Source organism: Bubalus kerabau, chromosome 11, assembly GCF_029407905.1.
Source record: "Bubalus kerabau isolate K-KA32 ecotype Philippines breed swamp buffalo chromosome 11, PCC_UOA_SB_1v2, whole genome shotgun sequence".
Taxonomy (NCBI): Eukaryota; Metazoa; Chordata; class Mammalia; order Artiodactyla; family Bovidae; genus Bubalus; species Bubalus kerabau.
This window is the reverse complement of record NC_073634.1, coordinates 79,547,799-79,566,515: the sequence shown is the minus strand read 5'-3', so window position 1 is coordinate 79,566,515 and position 18,717 is coordinate 79,547,799. Positions and strand designations below refer to the sequence as shown.

General features: G+C 38.8%; 1 long non-coding RNA gene across 1 annotated transcript; it reads left to right on the top strand.

Annotated features, from left to right (window-relative positions):
* Positions 1 to 385: 385 nt before the first annotated feature.
* LOC129623413 (uncharacterized) lies at positions 386 to 16,964 on the top strand. Its single transcript, XR_008700513.1, has 3 exons — positions 386 to 567; positions 15,118 to 15,319; positions 16,799 to 16,964. It is a non-coding gene; the product is annotated as an uncharacterized LOC129623413 (long non-coding RNA).
* The last annotated feature ends 1,753 nt before the right edge of the window (positions 16,965 to 18,717 follow it).

Genomic DNA, 18,717 nt, shown 5'->3' with positions numbered 1-18,717 from the left:
GCTTCTTGATCTGCAATACAAATTTCTCAGGAGGCAGGTCAGGTGGTCTGGTATTCCCATCTCTTTCAGAATTTTCCACAGTTTGTTGTGATCCACACAGTCAAAGGCTTTGGCGTAGTCAAGAAAGCAGAAGTAGATGCTTTCCTGGAAACTTCTTGCTTTTTCTATGATCCAATGGATGTTGGCAATTTGATCTCTGATTTCTCTGCGATTTCTAAATCCAGCTTGAACATCTGAAAGTTCACTTTTCACATACTGCTGAAGCCTGGCTTGGAGAATTTTGAGCATTACTTTGCTAGCGTGTGAAATGAGTGCAATTGTGCGGTAGTTTGAACGTTCTTTGGCATTGCCTTTCTTAGGGATTGGAATGAAAACTGACATTTTCCAGTCCTGTGGCCACTGCTGAGTTTTCCAAATTTGCTGGCGGAATGAGTGCAGGACTTTCACAGCATCATCTTTTAGGATTTGAAAGAGCTCAACTGGAATTCCATCACCTCCACTAGCTTTGTTCGTAGTGATACTTCTTAAGGCTCACTTAACTTCCCATTCCAGGATGTCTGGTTCTAGGTGAGTGATCATACCATTGTAATTATCTGGGTCATGAAGATCTTTTTGTATAGTTCTTCTGTGTATTCTTGCTACCTCTTCTTAATATCTTCTGCTTCTATTAGGTCCATACCATTTCTGTCCTTTATTGGGTCCATTTTTCATGAAATATTTCCTTGGTATCTCTAATTTTCTTGAAGAGATCTCTAGTCTTTCCCATTCTGTTGTTTTCCTCTATTTCTTTGCATTGATCATCTGAGGAAGGCTTTCTTTTCTCTCCTTGCTATTCTTTGGAACTCTGTATTCAGATGGGTATATCTTTCCTTTTCTCTTTTGCCTTTAGCTTCTCTTCATTTCTTAGCTATTTGTAAGGTCTCTACATTGATGTGTATGTGCTTATTTATAATATAAAAAAATTATTTGACCTTTTGTTATATGATTGAGTAGGAAATGGGCTAGGAGACAGTGCTATAGGTCGGGTTCTACAGAACTAGATCCTCAGAATGAATTTGTATGCAAGTGTTTTATGAAGGAAATACTCATGAGAGAAACTTGCAAGTGAGTAGGTGAGGCAGGAAGGAAAAAACTGAAAAAGACAAAAAAGGGTATGATTTTAGGAAAAGTCTATCTTAATTATATCTTCAGTATTACCCTGAAGAAGAACATTCCTTTAGGAGTGGGTATTTTGCTTCAATGTCTATTTCAATATGGGCCTCAGATGTCAGTGCTGGATATTAACATCTTAGGTATAGGTTGTACATAATTCCCCAGACACATTTTTCTCTTTTCAAATACTGCAAAGATCAAAGTCAGTTCTCTGGAAATTTCTAGATTCAAAATTGAAAATAAAAGTACACCTATGAAGGAAGACTCAAAAAAATTAAATTTATCTTAGAAGGAATCTGTGTTTCTGAGGACTTTAGATGTGGCTCCCCTTTCTGGGTCTATATAAGTAGCCCTACTGGTTGTAGCCATTCCTAAACCAGCAGAGAGGGAAGAATAGAGGAAAATGGAAAGGAAGCAATTACCTTTAAAAGGGGACATAAATGTTGTATTATGCTAATTTCATCAGCTCGTATTTCACTGATGAAAACTTTACTTATATACCTCCACCTAACTGTAAGGGAGGCTGGGAAATTAAACTCCAGTAAAATTCTATTACTGTAAAGGACGGAGCAAATAGATTTGGGGAGGTACAACTTACACAGGTGCTGCTAGCTTATGGTTTTAGTTGCACTTGTGGAATAAGACATGGTTACTCTAAGAATCAGAATAGTTTGATGAGAAAGGAGACTGTTATAGCTCAAGTTTGACTAGTGCAACATTTAGAAGCCTTGCATAGCAGAATCAGCACATGAAATGATAAATTGCTGGCAGGTGGTAGGAAGAAGTAAACCAGGAGGATGTGGTATTACCAAAACTTGGAAAATAAAATGCTTCAAGAAAAGAGGGGGAAATGATGTGTATATTCTGGAATACTCCAGACAGTAAGAAAGCAAGGATAAGACATAACACTCTGTTCTCACGGGGTTGACTTTGGAGTTTTGTTCACAGAGAGCTAAATAGAGAGCTAAAGGTCAGAAAGGTAGGTATTAGTTCAGCGTGCATGAGAATATGAGAGGGGATAAAAGATAAGAGATGATGTATTCTGAACTTTCCTCAGAAAAAGAAGCAAGAGGCTGTCAGTCAAAGAGTAGTAAGAAAATAGATTCTACTACCTCTTGTGTATACGTCTATGAGCTTTTGAAAATGGACAGAATAATGAGACATCCATACAAGATACAGAAGAGTTCCATCACCCCCAAAAATCCACTAGGCACTTCTTTTATAGTCAATCAATCCCTATTCCCAATCCTAGCAGACTGATCTTTTTGTCCCTCTATCTTGGTTTTTTGAGAATATCATAAAAACATGATCATATACTGAATGTAGCCTTTTTGGTCTTGGCTAATTTCTCTTACACAGACCAAAGGTCCATTTAATCAAAGCTATGGTTTTGCCAGTAGTCATGTATGGATGTGAGGGTGGGACCATAAAGAAAGCTGAGCACTGAAGAACTGATGCTTTCAAACTGCAGTGCTGGAGAAGACTTTTGAGAGTCTCTTGGCCTCCAAGGAGATCAAACCAGTCAATCCTAAAGGAAATCAACCCTGAATATTCATTGGAAGGACTGACATGGAAGCTGAAGCTCCAATACTTTGACCACCTGATACAAAGAGCTGACTCACTGGAAAAGACCCTGATGCTGGGAAAGATAGAAGGCAGGAAGAGAAGGGGAAGACAGAGGATGAGATGGTTGGCTGGCATCACTGACTCAATGCACATGAATTTGAGCAAGCTCCAGACATGGTGAAGGACAGGGAAGCCTGGTATGCTACAGTCCACAGGGTCGCAAAGAATCGGACATGACTGAGTGACTGAACAACAGAAATTTCTCTTAGAATAATTTGTGAGATTCATCTATTTTGTTCCATGTATAAACTGTTCACTTCTCTTTATAGCTTTGTAGTATCGAATTGCATGGATATACCACAGTATGTTTATCTATTCTCCGGTTGAAGGACATTTGGGCAGGAACATTTGAAATGAAGCTGTAAATAAATACTGATATACAGGTTTTATCTAAACATAACTTTCCATTCCTCTTGAATAAATATGTAGGAGTGATATTGGTAGGTCTCAAGCTCAGTTTACATCTACCATATTCCAAAGTGGTTTTACCAGCTTACATTACCATAGTAACAATGAGAGCTATTCTTACTCTGTATCCTCAATAGTACTTGATAATGTCAGTTGTTTTTATTTGTTTTAATTTTGTCCATATTAATAAGTATGCAGAAGTATCTCATTGTGGATTTAATTTGCATTTTCCTAAAAGTGAATAATTTCAAACTTTATTTCTTGTGTTGATTTGTCATCCATTCATCTTCTTAGTTGAGCATCTGTTCAAAAAATTTTATTGGGTTTTTTTGTTTTCCCACTGTTGAGCTTTGAGAGTGCTTTTTGTTTCCTGGATACAAGTCCTTTGTCAGATAAGCGATTGGCAAATATTTTCTTAAAATCTATGCTGCATTTTTACCCTCTTAACACTATCTTACATAGAGAAAAATGTTTTATTTTGATGAAATCAATTTTTCAATTTCTTCTTTGGTGAATAATACCTTTGGTGTCATATCTAATAATGCTAACTAATTTAAGGTCACAAAGATAACCTATGTTTTCATAAAGATGTTTTGTAGCTCTAAATGTAACATTCAGATATATAATCCATATTTAGTTATTTTATATTGTGAGAGAGATGGATTGAGGTCTTCCTTTTTTAGTGGAGTTGAATCAATTGTTGAAGCTGAAACTCTGATGCGGAGAGCTGACTCATTTGAAAAGACCCTGTGGCTGGGAAAGATTGAGAGCAGGAAGAGAAGGGGATTACAGAGCATGAAATGGTTCGATGGCATCACCAACTCAATGGACATGAGTTTGGGTAGGCTCCAGGAGTTGGTGATGGACAGGGAGGCCTGGCATGCTATAGTCCATGGGGTCGCAAAGAGGTGGACATGACTGAGTGACTGAACTGAACTGAACTGAATCAATTGTTAAGATAGGGGAATAAACAAGCTGAACTCTATGATTGTTGTCACTTACTATAAGAGATAGTTTGCAGGCTGCAGGATGAGAAAGAACCCAGTAAGAGGGTGGCAGTCTCCCTGAGTTGAGAAGACTAAAATGAATCTTTAAGAAGGCCAGGAGGGTAGAGACTTGAGTCTGCAAGATAGAGTAGTGGACCTCTATGCAAACACACACATCCTTACAAATACAGAAAGAAAGAGAGAGAGAGAGAGGACAGTGCAGAAGTTCATCCGTAGTATTGAACAAGGTATTGATTAACATATGCCTGTGAAAAAATGTCTTGAAGCTGGGGGGGAAAAAGACACAAACCAGAAATAATTAAAGAAGATGTGCAGAACTCACAACAGAACAAAGAACACGTTGTTTTCTCACCAACTGGATGGAAAAACTATGAAATTTCCCAGGAATCAAGGAAAGGGCGTAACATGAAGTGGTATAATTTATTAGAGGTCCAATCTCAGCTTCATAGCCTCATACTAATGGCCGCATTGATCATGCCATCACAAAATTTAAACAAGTTTCAAAAGGCTTAAGCTATGGCCAAGTAACTAAAATACATCCCGGAACAAAGTTCAAGAATACTTCTATGACTACAAAAATATTTGGCACAACAAAATTCATAATGTTTTACATTGGGTCAAAAATTAACAGTCATGCAAATAAACAGGGAAATCCAACCAAAGTGTAAAGAGAGACTCAGAAATGACACAAAGAGTTAGCAAATAAGGGCATAAAATAATGATTATGACTGTATTTCTTGTGTTTATGGAAGTAACGGAAATTTTGAACATGTGTTAAACAGAGACATGAAAGATATAAAAAAGATTGAAATCAAGTACGATTGAGAAGTACAATGTCTGAAGTGGAAATTACATTGGATGAGATTAAGACCAGATTAGCTACTACAGAATAACATAATTCATTAACTTGAAGACATAGAAATAAAAACAATCCAAAGTAAACCCCACAGGGAGGAAAATATCTGATAAAAAATGAACAGGGCATCAGTGAGATGTGAGACAATTTCAATCAGCCTAGTATACATAAAATTTGAGTCCTTAGAGAGCTCCCTTTTTCTATTTCATTCAGAGTTTTTCATTGTAATCACTGGGTGAAACAGGTTGAAGTGAAATTATCCTGTGTGAGCAAGCACTGAACATCTAATAGGCTTTTAGTATCATTCACAGGACCATAGAGCCCAATCACTTTTCTTATTGGCAACTGATAAATCTTCATCCAGTTGACTAGTTATTAAGATAATCAACACCATTGATTTAGCACCTATTAAAAGAAACTATCTTTACATAAGATAGGCTTTGCTTATTTGTTTCATTCTACCCTCTGTGCAAAGAACTGACTCATTGGAAAAGACCCTGATGCTGGGAAAGATTGAAGGCAGGAGGAGAAGGGGACGACAGAGGATGAGATGGTTGGATGACACCACCAACTAGATGCACATGAGTTTGAGCAAGCTCCAGGAGTTGGTGATGGACAGGGAGGCTTGGCGTGCTACAGTCCATGGGGTCGCAAAGAGTCGGACATGACTGAGTCACTGAATTGAACTGAACCCCATCTCCTAGCTCCTAATTATTCTTCTTTATCTCTTGTCCCTTGGTTAATATTATTTGCAGAATATGCACTGTCATCAGGCATATTATCTGTAGTAAGCTGAATAATACACCTCAGAGATCTTAGGTCCTAAACCCCAGGATTGTAAATGTTACTTTATTTGTAGGGTCTTTGCAGATATAATTTTGTTATGACCAACCTAGATAGCATATTGAAAAGCAGAGACATTACTTTGCCAACAAAGGTTCGTCTAGTCAAGGCTATGGTTTTTCCTGTGGTCACGTATGGATGTGAGAGTTGGACTGTGAAGAAAGCTGAGCGCCGAAGAATTGATGCTTTTGAACTGTGGTGTTGGAGAGGACTCTTGAGAGTCCCTTGGACTGCAAGGAGATCCAACCAGTCCATTCTAAAGGAGATCAGCCCTGGGATTTCTTTGGAAGGAATGATGCTAAAGCTGAAACTCCAGTACTTTGGCCACCTCATGTGAAGAGTTGACTCATTGGAAAAGACTCTGATGCTGGGAGGGATTGAGGGCAAGAGGAGAAGGGGACGACAGAGGATGAGATGGCTGGATGGCATCACTGACTTGATGGACGTGAGTCTCGGTGAACTCCGGGAGTTGGTGATGGACAGGGAGGCCTGGCGTGCTGCGATTCATGGGGTCGCAAAGAGTTGGACACGACTGAGCGACTGATCTGATCTGATCTGATCTGCAGATATAATTAAATGAAATTTCTTGAAATGAAATTATCCTGGATTGTCGGGGTAGGCCCTGATTGCAAACACTCATGTAAGACAGAGGCAGAGGAAGATTACACACACACACACACACACACACACACACGGGCAGAAACTGATGTGGCCAGAAGCCAAGGAATGCTAGCAGTAATCATCAGCTGGAAGAGACTAAGAACATAACCTCCCTGAATGTCCTGCTAACAACTTAATTTTGGTCCAGTAATACAGAATTTCTAGCTTCCATAACTGTGATAGAATCAATTTCCATTTTATAAAGCTATCCAGGGTATGATAATTTGTTACAAAATAATACAATAAAAAATACAAAAATACAATCTATTAACTCATTATGCATTTATTTTGTTTGCTCCCATCACATACACACAGAATGTATGCTCCATGAAAGCAGAAGGCTTTTTAAATTTTTTTTCCCTCTGCTCTGTCTTCAGTGTTCCAAATGGTGCCTGACATACAACAGAAGTCCAATAAATACTTTTGAAAGAATATTTCAAAATATTGAAATACTCATATCTAAGATATTCAGTGCAGTAAACAAAGTTCAAACAAATGGGCTGGAGAGGTGAGGGAAAGTTTCATGAGAAGGTGAGGGAACCAAGTTCTCTGAGAGGGTCCAATCACCAGACTAAACCTCGTGAGTATGGAAATGACTTCTTTATTCTCCTAAGCTATGCTGAGGTCATTTCCAGAAATTGCTTTTATCTCTTGAACAGAGGGTGATGATCAATACGAATAACTGTCCCTGGATATATCTTGACATTGTCATTGGCTTCAATTGTGCCTAAAAAAGAAAAGCATAAATGACAAAATTTTCTTTTTTCCTGTGTAATCGTCTTTTGTGGAGATGATAGTGTAACAGGTGACAGGACACAAAACACGAAGGCTTGGGAGACCTGAGTTTAAATCCAGGCTTTGCCACTTCTAATACAAACAAACATTTATTTAACATTTGCCAAGTGTTAAGAATTGTACTATGTGGTTTGTGCACTGATTCCTAGCCAGTTGCATAAACCTGGAAAAGTCATGTAACTTTTTAGTCTCATAACAACTCTGAAAAGAGGCCATTTTCATCCCTATAGAACTGATGCAGAAACAAGCACAGAGAGCTGAAGTAACTCACTCAAGGTCACAGAGCTTAGTCCCAGAGCTTTAGGTCCCAGTTCCTAAAACTGGGATTCATATCTCAGGGCTGCCTGACTCTCAATTTCATTTATAACAGAATTTATTCTTTTCCTATTCCAACATGATATATATATTTCTCTTAGGCAACTTTGTGACAGTCACTAAATTTTATTTCTGCCTTAGTTTCTTCATTTATAAAATGAAAAGAAAGTCACTGGATTGATGGTTAAATTAATGTCAGTGGCTATGACGTAAAATGTTCAACAGATACATTCAATGAGTCATTATTGAAGAGGGGATTTTTGCAGAAACTAACGCTTGTGGCTAGAGATTTGTTTTGTAAGTGATATTGATATGTCAATAATGTTCCAGTAACAAAAGCCATGGGCTTCCCAGGTGTGAATTGAAAGCTGCTCAGTCATGTCCAACTTTTTGCAACCCCACGGACTACCCAGTCCACGGAATTTTCCAGGCCAGAATACAGGAGTAGGTAGCCATTCCCTTCTCCAGGGGATCTTCCCAACCCAGGGATCAAACCCAAGTCTCCCACATTGCAGTTGGATTCTTTACCAGTGTTTCCGTGGTAAATAATCTGCCTGTCAAACAGGAGACCCGAGTTCCATCCCTGGGTTTGGAAGATCCCCTAGAGAAGGAAATGGCAACCCACTCTAGTATTCTTGCTTGGGAAATCCCATGGACAGAGGAGCCTGGTGGACTGCAGTGCATGGGGTAGCAAAGAGTTGGACATGATTGAGTGACTAGCACTTTCTCACTACTCAAAGACAAACTTAATTCTGAGTGTGGTGGAGAGGAGTAGGTTCTGAGGCATCAGAGAGGTGAACTAGCAGTTTGGGGAGTATTGGGATTGTGGGAACCCTCCAAAAACCCTTTGCTCTCGAGTATCACTTTGCCAACAAAGGTACACATAGCCAAAGCTATCTATGGTTTTTCCAGTCGTCATGTACGGATCTGAGAGTTGTTCCGTAAGAAGGCTGAGCACCAAAGAATTGATGATTTCGAATTGTGGTGTCGGAGAAGATTCTTGAGAGTCTTTGGGCTGCAAGGAGATCAAATCAGTCAATTCTAAAGGAAATCAACCTGGAATATTCATTAGAAGGACTGTTGCTGAAGCTGAAGCTCTGATATTTTGGCCACCTGATGTGAAGAGCTGACACACAGGAAAAGACCCTGATCCTGGGAAAGATTGAGGGTAAGAGGAGAAGAGGGCAGCAGAGGATGAGATGTTTAGATAGCATCACTGAAACAATGGACATGAGTTTGAGCAAACTCTGGAAGATAGTGGAGGACAGGGGAGCCTGGCGTGCCACAGTCCCTGGGGTCATGAAGAGCTGGACACGACTTAGCAAGTGAACAACGATAACAAAGGCTCGTCCTAGAGGGCAGAGCATGCTCCTAAAACTCCTGCCATCATCTTTGCCTATCAAGTGGAGTGTCAGCACCTCCCCGGCCAGATGTGAGCACAGACCAGTTGTTTCTCTGCAGATTCCACAAGCCCACACTCTTGCTACTTTACAAGCTGTGCAAACACGTGTGGGCTCAAGGCAGCTCAGTGTTGATACAGCCCTTCATCTGCCCTCCTTCTCCCGTGTAGACCCGAGGCCAAGTTCTGAACGGGTGAACCCTTATGACAAGGATGCCTGTCAGGGAGATGTGGTGGCCCCCAAGCCTCTCTTCCTGCAGACATGACCCAGAAATGCAGTTCTCTCTTTCATTAGAGACATGGAACTGTGCCAACCCCTCTAACAAAGCACTGGAGGGTGGATTCTGCCTCACACATCTCTTGCTTTCAGCAGATGTTCCACAAGAGTGGCTGCCAGGGCATTTCTGTAGCAATGAAGGTGTTAAAACTTCAAGGCCTTCAGAATATGTCTGTGCTGACAGATTGGGGAAAACATGCTAAAGCGCTTATGATGATGAACATGTAAAAATAGGGCACAGATGTCTAATTTAAAAGACAAGAAAATTTCTTGGCATTTACATCTTATTAGTCATTACTATGTTTTTCTTGTATTTTATTCACACATTTAACTTTGGGTGTTCCTCTGATTCACTTTGCCAACTGCAAGCTACCATCCCATAAACCAAAAAAAAAGAAAAAGAAAGAAAAGAAAATGAAAGGAAGGTATTATACATTCCAAAAGATCATTAAGAGTAACGGAAATTTTCAGTGATCTTTGCTCAGAACCTCACTTGGTCTTCAGTGAGACTGTTCAAACAAAGGTGTCCATACAGTGGGCGTCTTGACCTGATTCTGTGAGGAGGAAAAACCTAGGATGCTCGCAAGATGTGCCTTTAAGAAGGAAGTGAAAGTGTTAGTCACTCAGTCATGTCCGACTCTCCATGATCCCATGGACTATAAAACCCTCCAGGCTCCTCTGACCGTGGAATTCTCCAGGCAAGAGGACTGGAGTGGGTAGCCAGTCCGTTCTTCAGGAGATCTTCCCAATCCAGGGATCAAACCTGGGTTTCCTCCATTGCAGGCAGACTCTTTACTGTCTGAGCTACCAGGGTAACCTGAGAAGGAAAAGGCATTTTAAAAATTACCTTCAGAGGGCTTAAAAATATCCTCTCTTTGTTTTAATGGCTAGGCTTTTATTAAGGTATATGATGACTTTAATGGTTTTACCCAATTCTTAACCATGGTGTGTTGAACAAAGTCTGAGTGGAATAAAAAATAAATAGTAGTTGCACAGTTACACAAACACTTTTTCTATCTATTAGCTTTTTATAAGGCTTTCGATTAGAAAAAGACTCTGGTTCACAGACTAAATGGAGGGGAAAGATTTTTAACTCAATAGACAAGAAAGCTTTGGAATCTTCAAACTTCTAGACAGCTGGCTGTGCTCACAGACAAAAAGAGAAAACAAAAGCAGAGAGAGAGAAACTGAAATTAGATGAATGATTTTCCTTTCCAGACATACCTCAGGGTTAGTTTCCCAATAGTACAAAGAAAAAGGATCTTGATCCATGTTGATAGGTAAGATCAGGGCAGAAAAGAGGAAAACGCTGCATTCTATCAACGTCATCAAAGCATGTGCTAATTAAATGCATAACACCACTTGCAGCTGTGAGAGTAGCTGCCCCTGTTCTCTGTGGCTCATAATGCAAAGATGCGTGCGTGCGCATGCACACATACACACACACACACAAAGGGACATAGTATCAAACTACCAAATTAAAAATTAATAGCTTAATAGCTAAGAGATCCTATAAATACTTGCTTACCGAAATCTCAGTTATACTGCATGTTGTCTGCATGGCACCGGAGAAAGCAAAAATGTTCTTTAAGCCTCGGTAACCTTAGAAGTTAATTGGGGATCATATTGGGTAGTATGCTATATTCAAATGCTATAGCATACACCAAATGCTTGTCAATATCTTACACATTCTGAACACTCAATAAAGAGTACCTTTTATTATTGGTTTCTGATCTCTTTTTTGATGCAATATCTTTAGAGGCAGGTTCAAGGACAATCGATACATAAAGTAGATTCTCATTTTTCAGCAGGCTTATTTGCCACCAATTTTATATATAATTGCACATACCTGAACTGCCTTTGCACAAGCGCTCACCATTTTCAGAAGCTGATGACAGACTTAAATATGCCAGGCTGAGGACAAAGCGATATGACTTTTGCTATAGTTTGCATGGGAAACTCCTTTTAAGGTTGTGTGTGTCGCACACGCCTCCTATCCGTGCATGTGGAAATGAGCTCCCTGCATGAGATTCCACAGAGAGTGCCCAGAGTCCGTCTCAAATTTCTCTCCTCACAGATCTTAGGAAGATGAGATTCAGAAGCTCTGTCTTTATAATGGAAAGCCCTCATATTTAGAATTCTAATGAAACCTTTCTTCAGCTAATTCTTTCCTCTGAAAATTGTCTAGGCATAAACTCTCTCAAAACTCACAGAGGGTCTCTTTTCTCATTAATCCACACCATCACCACATTTTTAATCAGTTAAGAGAATGTCTTACATAGCCCAGGTCCTGATGTAGGGTAAGTACTTAATAAGTGGTAGCTATTATTATTTTATCATTAATATTATTAGTCCATTTATAGGAAATCTATTTCCAGTGCACTATTAAAGCAATCATTAAAATCATTAATGCAATCACTATTTGTAGTGCTTAATTTTATTATAATTATCTTTATCTGAATAATCCAAATACTACTACTAACTCACAGCTATTTCAATTATCATTAATTACTTCTAACTTTATGGCAATCTATAATATTCTGGCAGGGCCAGCCCTCAGTTACATACTGAAATAGACATGTTTGTATTTGCTTCCTGTCCTCTGTTCCTTTGTTAACAATACCTCTTTCCTTTCTCCCATGAAGATCTCTTAGTGAAAAATATCTGGATAAATTAACTCTCCACTGGGGGAACTAGAAGATACACACTAAGGTGTGATTTTTGCCCCTCTTTCAGTCTTTGTTCTGTCATCCTCTCTCTCACCCTGGGTTTTTCTGGTAAGCGACCAACTCCTGGAGGGTAACAGGAGAGTAGTTCTTGATTATGGACAGGGATCTTTCCAGAGTCACAGATCTTCAATCAAGTTCTCTGGAAGATGAACATTTTAAATGCAGCAGAGCTGATTTCAAAGGATAGGCCAAATACCAGGAGTCATAACTGCAGATTTGTTTTGGGGGGTGGGGGCGGGGTGAGACTTTGTAGGGGGAGATTCAATGTCAGAGATTTTGACTCTACTGGGAAACCCTGCAAGGGGCCACAGTGCTAAACATGGTGCTAATTCACCTCGAAAGGGATAACGGATACTAGGTAGCTGCAGGAATGGCTGACTGCCTCCTGACCAGTAAGAGCCTGGGAGCAGGGCTGGCCAGTTGATGATCTCTGTCATCAACACCTAGAGAAAACACTGTGAACTGAAGAGGGAAACTGGCCAGGCCATGCCCAAGGGAAGGATTTCAATTACAAAAGCCGATGGCAAGTGTTAATTATCCTGTAGGGGTCAGCAAGTTTTTTTTACTGTAAAGGGCTCATGTGATTTCCATCATTTCATTGGTGTGTGTGTTACCATTCTTAAAAAATCTAAAACACATCCTTTGTTTAAAGCCAATAGTTTGTCAACTCTTGCAAAATGACTAGGAGAGCCATGAGAAGGAAAAGCATTAGTGGGCTATAGGAAGGTTTGGAAAGGCTTCTGGAAAAAAAGAAAAAGGCAGAGACGTGGACTCGTTCGTTTCCCTCCCCATCTCCAAACCCCACAGAAGTACAATTATTTAACATCAGTCTGGACAAGTCCTAATGTTCTAAGAAAAGCTATGTGAAATTTCAGCTAGTCCTGTAGGTCTAGCAAAGCTAGCTACTTCACCAAGCAGCAAAGAGACAACTTTCTCTCTGACTGAGATCATTCTTTTTCACTATCCAGCCTGAAAAGATTACATTGGCAAAATGACCTCCCTAAGAATCGTTAGCAAACAGTCAGCAATATGGAAACTAACAACCTGGAGGAGCTGTCAGAAAGGCAATGTGCCACTGGAATTATGAACTCATTAATTAAATATCAGTGTATCAAATGGGCTATGAGCTATTAATTCGAAAGCTATTACTGGCTTTGAAGTTGAAATTATAAGCAAAGCAATTAAAAAGTAACTTCTCAATGAGAGTGTTAAGGGATCATCATATCTGTTTATATACATCAGCTCTTTAATTTGGGAATTGAATTGCTCCCTTAAAAATAATGATTATATAAATGATCAAACTACCTATATTATTGCGAAGCCTGCATGCTAGCATTAGAAGGAAAATCTACAATCTTTCCTCTGCTGCAGTAATACTATGCATTTCAAGTATTTCTTTTTCACATGAGCAAAGGGATCACTGTGAAAATTACAAATCAGGAAAAGAGTGCAAATATTTAAGAGGATTGATATTTGCTTTTGTTTATATCCTCTGGACACCAGGACTTCAAGGGGGTCGACTGTGACCAGGTGATGGTATTGAATAGATGGCTGTGCAGTTCAGATGTTTTTTGAAAGTATGACCTGACTCATGACTCCACAGTTTTGTTGTTTTTTTTCAATGCATGTAATATTTTTAATCATGTCATAATAGTCAACCTACAGACTCATTTCCTTTGACATATAATGGAATTCCCTTTTTTTGTCAGCTTACCTTCTTTCTATCTTCTGTATCTTGTCATCTCCATTTTACTTGCATAACTCTGTTTCTGCTTATTTTATGGCTTTCTATCATTTTTTAAAAAAATGTTATCCTCTCTCTTGGTTTTAAACATACATAGGCAAGCAAAGCAGCCACTGAAATCCTGTGGAAGTCAGATATCTCTTTGAATTTCATCTTTACTAGAGGAATATTAACTAGAAACGAACAAACAACTTCTCTGAAAAGAAGTTGTTTCTTTGGGCAGACTTAGCATCCTGGTTTTTAGACCAAGGCATCCTTTTCCTCCTACCATGTAAGTGCAAACTATTGCTGGTAGGGGTTTGATTAATGGACTAAAACTTATTCTGAAGAAAAATGAATGCTTTTAGTGGATTGGAAGCAGAAATGCCTATAGTTTATAACCAGTGGTGAACCACTCTGAAAGAGCAGCTGGAGACTTTGTATCTATTTAGTTGTGGCTTGTAGGAACTTCTATTATTTTTTTTTTCTCAGTGAATTCTAAAAGGTTCATTTATTCCTCCAAAGTGCAACCTTTCTTTTTGTAACAAAACAAAAATAATGGTGGGCAGCCTAATGTTGGCATGGGAAGTCATCTCAACCCAGAAAATGCGTTCATTCAACAGCTATTTCTTGAGTTTTGTCAATCACTCTTCCAAGAACTCAAAGAACCACACTGAACCAAACAAATATCCCTTCTCCAAGGAGCTTGAACTCTAATAATATTTTAATTAAATGTCAGCATTATCCTGTAACAACAGCATTTTTATCACACAGTGAGCTAGAAAATCTTTTTTCCATCACTTAGAATATCTAAACTATCTACCAGTTAACCTCGGGCATCAAAGGAAGGGAATGGAAGGAGGTTCTAGGGCTAATGCTACCAACAAATCAGTTCTGGGAAGCATTATACTACCTGCTTTGTTCCTGTTTGTGTTCACTCATCGTGTCTGACTCCTTGCCACGCTTTCAACTATAGCCCTCCAGACTCCTCTGTCCATGGAATTTTCTAGGCAGGAATACTGGAGTGAGTTGCCATTTCCTCCTCCAGGGTATCTTCCTGACCCAGGGATTGAACTCGCATCTCCTATGTCTCCTGCATTGCAGGTGGATTCTTTACCTCTGAGCCCTTGGGGATGCCCTTGATACCAAGGAACTAAGGCTTGAGCCCGGGTCTTCCCATTTAAAAGATATATGTTATTAACAATGCAGTCCTTTCTGAGATTCACTTTCACCATTTGTTTAATGGAGACCCTACTCAAAAGGCTTTGTAAGGATATAATGGGATAATATATGTAAAACACTTAACACAGTGTTTTCTCCTCAGCAGGCAAGTGAGAGCATCCCCAGGAGGCTCTACTTTGTTTTGAAAGCCAGAAGCCTGCTAAAGAAATGCTGGCAGACTTTCTTTCATCCAGGTGCAACCAGAACTGGAGATGAGGATGCTGTGTGAGAGAGACTGTCTAATGTCTTCCCCTGGGCTCCTGAAGACACATGGGTAGTTAGTGTCTCCTGGGCCAGACAAAAATATTGTAAGTTTTATGAGAGTGTTGGATTCTGCAATAATATCTCACATTTTTCTCCACGGCTCTTCTGGAAATAATTTATACTGTTTACCGAAAACAGAGCCAAGACCATCAGATTAGCAAAATCCAGGATTCATGCTTATCCTGTTGTTAATGAATGATGGAGCAGAGGATACAATCACAATTATCCCATTGTAACACATTTGCCTCATTGCTGCCACGTGCTCGATTTTTGATCTTTGAAACAAAAGGAGAAAATAAGTAGCTGCATCCTTCATAAGTTTTCCTGGACGCATCAATATTCTCTTCCAACTGTGCTCCTGATTCTTTTAATTAGGGGCAAACAAAACACAATCACAAAAGCATTAATGCTCATAAAGCTTAAAAATCTCTTAAATCTCTGAAGAAATACTTGGCATAATTAAAAAATGAAAATCTATCATTTAAAAAATAGTTTGACATGGCATATCTGTATTTTGCATTCTATTAGTTAAGACTGATATTTTTTTTTTGTGGTTTACCAGCTGAAAAAGCCAGAGAAGGCAGATCTCTGTTCTCATTCCAAATCCATTATTTTGCAGCTAGAAATGATTATAAGAGAAAGTGTATGAGGAGGACATGAGTGCATATATGTGTTGGGGAGAGGGAGGTAGAAAAAGTCATGCAAGATAAAAATATTCATATCCTCATCTGAAAAATGACTGTGTTCTACCTTTGATAGTGTATCTCTTCTCCTCAAAAATGGTATTGTTCAAAGAATCTACAAGTCTAAGATGTAATTCAATCATGACAGCAAGTAGAGGTCATCTCCTCTAGGTCTAACATAATTAATGAAGGCAAATGGGCAGTCCAGGAGGGATTTAATAAAATTAATTTAATAAGTCTTTGTGAAGATATTTTACAAGGCTGGCTCTGTGCTAAAAAGTGCTGTGGGAAATATGGAGCTCCGAAAGACAAGGTCACTTGCTTAAATAAGACACAGATCCAGGGCAAACACAAAGAAAGATGACAGGTTCATTAGAATACTAACAAACTTTAAAAATCATTATTCAAACTTGATACAATTGAGCCAGGACAGGATAATTTTAATCTATGGATTATATTACCTTCTCTTTTCATACAAGTTCTGTGTCACATTTACACTCCAAAACATTTCATATTTTCATTGGATTTGTCCTATTGCTTTTCTGCATTGTTATGTTTGGGGATATTGTGTTGAATATGCCATTAGGTTATCTGATGATGGGATTATCAATTCAGGGTCAGTCTGGTTTCCCCACACTACTCCCCACCATGAATCATATATATTTCAGTATGAATGAGTATGAATAATTTTGATACAGTATGTTAGATGTCAAAGAAAAGTTGGAATGGATAAGTGAATATCAGAGAAGCTACTGGAAGAGATAACAAAATCTAGAAGCCCATGAAATCACAGGTCAGGGTTGATTTCCTCCAGGATTGACTGATTTGATCTCCTTGCAGGTCAAGGGACTACTCCAGCACCACAATTCAAAAGCATCAACTCTCCAGTGCCTTCTTCATGGCCCAATTCTCACATGTGTACATGACTACTGAAAAAACCATAGCTTTAACTACATAGACCTTTGTCGGCAAAGTGATGTCTCTGGTTTTTAATACACTGTCTAGGTTAGTCATAGCTTTTCTTCCAAGGAGAAAGCGTCTTTTAATCTCATGGCTGCAGTGACCATCCACAGTGATTTTGGAACCCCAAAAAATAAAACCTGCTACTGTTTCCACTTTTCCCCCCATCTATTTGCCATGGTCTTAGTTTTCTGAATGTTGAGTTTTAAGAGTTTTTTCACTCTTGTTTTTCACCCTCATCAAGAGGCTCTTTAGTTCCTCTTCTCTTTCTGCCTTTAGAGTGGTAACATCTGCATATCTGAGGTTGTTGACAAAACATACTAAAGGATCAATAACTTCTAAAAGGAAGGTCCAATGAGACTCAAGAGAATTGGATGAAAGTCTGTACAAGAATAATTTAGGTGTCCTAAGAAACTCTCACATGTCACTTATCATGTAAAATGGGCAGCTGTCCCTCCTCTTTCCTATCACGTGGCTTTGGATTTGGAACATAGGGTACAGAAACACCATGTTGAAAAGGGAGAATGATAAAAACATGCACATTCTGAGTTTGCAACCTCAGGCTTCTCTACCTGACTGGCTTCCCCTTAATCTGTGCAAGTCAGTTGTATACTGCCAGGCAAATGTGATGTCTAGATTCAGACAAAATTAAGTAGCTAACCTAAATACATAAATAAACTTTGGGTTAGCCAAAAAGTTCATTCAGATTTTTTTCCCCTCTATAACATCTTACAGAAAAACCCAAATGAACTTTTGGGTCAACCCAATTAATAGAATTATAGGCAGCAAAGTCATGATTACTCCAGTGAAATAGCTGAACCACATCACTTGGTAGTGAAGCCCAATCATAGGGGGAAAAAAAGGATACTCAATGCACATAGAGCTTTTTTTAGTATTTCACTGCTAAATATAAAAGGAGAAACAAGAATCAACAGGGAGGGGGAAAGAAACTTACTGAGAAAAGAATAGATGAGGGGGAGAAATAATTCTGAGAGAGAAAAACAAACAAATAAAAATAAAACTAGATAAAACAAAGCCACAACCATTTCTAAATGTTATGTCTTTATAGCAACAAAAATAAGGCATTCCATGAAGGAACAAGAACAGAATGCCATGAAAAGAAATGTCTGGAGAGCCACAAAATGCTCTTGAAGATTAAATTCACTGGAAAAGATGCAAGTTAAATCTATGAAATCTCATAGAAAGAAAAGAGAAGCAGACAAGGATGGAAAATAGCAAAGACAAGACAAAAAGTAAAAGGTAATTAAAGGGCTGGTCCACCTTGCTCAACAACATATAATATTTAAAAAAAGAAAAAATAAGTTAAAAGTGAGAAACAGAAATGCAGTAGAGAATGAGCTGGCACACTCAGCTGGGCCTTCATCCTGCTAGGAGGCCACTCAGCAAAGCATCTGGCCAAGCAGGCCATGTCATTCTCCAGTCAAACATAAATACTGTAGGCCCTCCATATCATTATTTCTGTGACCATGGATTCAACCAACTTCAGATCCAAAACATTAAAAAAAATAATAATTCCAGAAAGTTCCAGAAAGCAAAACTTGAATTTGCCTCACACCCAACATTTTACATAAGCATTTACATTGCTTTTTAAAAGTATTTACATAGCATTTATATTGCATTATATAAGGTATTATATCTCTGGGTATTATAAGTAACCTAGAGATGATTTAAAGAATAGAGAAGGTTGAGTTTAGATTATGTGCAAACACTATGCCATATAAATAAGGGACATGAGCATCCTTGAATTTTCATATCCACACAGGCCCTGGAACCAATGT